Below are 2,500 nucleotides of genomic sequence, written 5' to 3' on the forward strand. Positions count from 1 at the left end.
TTTGCATTTCGACTTTCTTAAATTCGTCCCTCTTCCTGCTTTTCAAGGTTTTCGTCCCGACCTCCCTTGTCACCGCGCAACCCGTATACCAGGTTTCTCATTAGTTACGATTTTTCTCAATAGTTCGCTTCTAGCTTTCAGTACCAGCTTTCTGGACTGCCTTAAGTATTCGCCTAAGTGATGGTGGATAAAGCGATGAAAGGCATTCTTTTAAGGCGAAAGCCTTTCTAGTAGTAAAAGACTTTATTGAGTAGTAGTAAAAGATTTTATTGGGTAAAATAGTTTATTGAGCCTTTCTATGTTCATATGGAACGAAATCCGGTACGCGAGAGTTGCGCGCAAGATTTTACGCGAGATCTGTCATATTCCGTGAGATTCCGAGAGATGTATTTTGTCTAGCGTTGCTGCCATCTACAATGCCACACTTGAACGCGCGCTAAGAAGCGCCACGCGACAAGAGCGATGGTGTATCGTCCGTGCACTTGAAAGCGTGACAGATACTGCGCATTTCCTTTCCTGTAAACCAATTATAAGTATATGTAGCACAGCAACGAACGTCGATGAGAGGCAAAAAATGAGAGGCAAATGATAGGAAAGGAAGGGTATAGGCTTTCGCCATTCTCTTCTTAAGAGACATATAAGAGACCCTCTAAATTTTTTAAGGCGATCGAAAGCCTTCCTTGGCTATGTCGGCGGGGTCCTGTGTTTAGAACGTGTCCGCAGCCGTTCTGTCACCTTCAGAAGGATAGGATCAAACGTAAGGTTGTCATTGATAGAGGATGATGCGAGGATGCTGCAGAAATAAAATTATGTCAATTGGGAGATTAGGTGAACTAAATTATAGCCAACTTGCAAAAGAACAATCAATCAGAAGTCGAAATAGGCATACGACCAATGTCGATGTCCAAGGCATGTGATGTCACGCCAACCGGAAGTGGATGTGTTTCTGACCTAAAGAGTCAAATAGATGCTTGATCGTGAACAGAAGTGTGCAGTGAGCGTCAAAGTCTCGCGTCGGCGAGATTTGTCCGCGAGATGCGTCAGCGAGATGCGTCAGCGAGATTCCGCGAGTAAGAAATACTGCGCCTTTCCTTTCCTGTAAAGCAATTATAAAACACCGGTGAACTTTGATGCGTTCAATAGAACGCTGGTGGTGTTCGACAATTGGGTGCGCAATGTACCGTGTGTACCAGCAACGCTCAGGCTTTAGCGCTTCTCCACTGCAGATAGTGCAGTCTTCTCGGAACTTCTTTTTTTTTTTTTTTCACGCCGTAGTTGCATGAGCAGAAACCACAGCACACGGAATAGAGCTTGTGAATTAATCCGCTTAGCAGTAATTCCACTCGGTTTCTTGCTGAACTCAGTCTTCACATTTGAACACCGGAGCTTCACTCTGTGCATAGTTTAACTTGCCAAAGGAAATAAAACAAGCAGACATCGCTTAGGCACAAAAAGGAAAAGCAGATCGACAAGGAGAAATCGACTACTTCATATACAACTCAAGAACGGACCGTTAAATTGCTGCCCGAGGCGGCCTTCTCACCATCAGCATCGGCTTATCATTCTGAAGTCTCGGTCAACCATATCGCATATGCTGATGTCGCAGCGCATACTGCTGCTACGCACGTGCCATGACTTATTGCGACGTTGTGGAAAGATATTAAAGTTATTTCCGTAACTTTTAACAGATTCGTAATTTCGTTTTTGAGTTGCACATGGAGCATATTCATTTGTCTAAATATTTAACTCAACTTATGTATTATATGCTATTATTTCGCTGCCTGGGGTGCACTCGAATGGGGCAACTTCCTCCATGAGTCATTTGCGCCATTGCGCACTGCAGCGGCCACCTGTGTTCTAAATGAAACGATAGCCCGACAACAAAGATTGGTGATATGCATGTGGCAATTTAATTTTCCTTATTCTTGTCATCTTTTTGCAAGGGACGATTTTTTACTGTGGTTGTGGTGTTTGCGATGTGCAGTGGTGCTTTGGAAATAAATAAGAAGACGTTTTACAAGCAACGATTAAAGTAAAAAAGGATAAGGGTAAGTTGCCAGCAAAAGTGGGTTGGAAGAATGCCGTGAACCGGTTCGGAACGGTTCCTCTTTTTTGTTCCTCTTCGTTTTCAGTTCTAAGATTGCGGAAAAAAATTCGGGTTCGGTTTGGTTCCGGTTCCGGGTGAAAATTCGGGTTCGGTTCCGGTTTTCGGTTCGGTTCCGGTTCCGGTTCTACACCCTGGCCCTAACACATCGCGCTTCACTTCGCTTTCGGTTCGAGGTCGGAAAACTCGGTGGCGCACAAAATTTTACGAGTACTTAAAGGGTCTTAATAGGACAGAGCGATAGCGGTGTGTTTTCTATTTACCCTGCCTGGATGAAAGTTAATGGAGGTGACAGGCAATGCACTGCGCTAGATATCGAGAGGGCTAAACATCGCGGGTCGATCGGCTGCCTCATGCAGTGGTCAGCGAAGTATGTTCGCACTGAAAGCGTACGAA

The sequence above is a fragment of the Amblyomma maculatum genome, chromosome 4, assembly GCF_055883805.1.
Source record: "Amblyomma maculatum isolate TAMU_Amacu chromosome 4, ASM5588380v1, whole genome shotgun sequence".
NCBI classification, from domain to species: Eukaryota; Metazoa; Arthropoda; class Arachnida; order Ixodida; family Ixodidae; genus Amblyomma; species Amblyomma maculatum.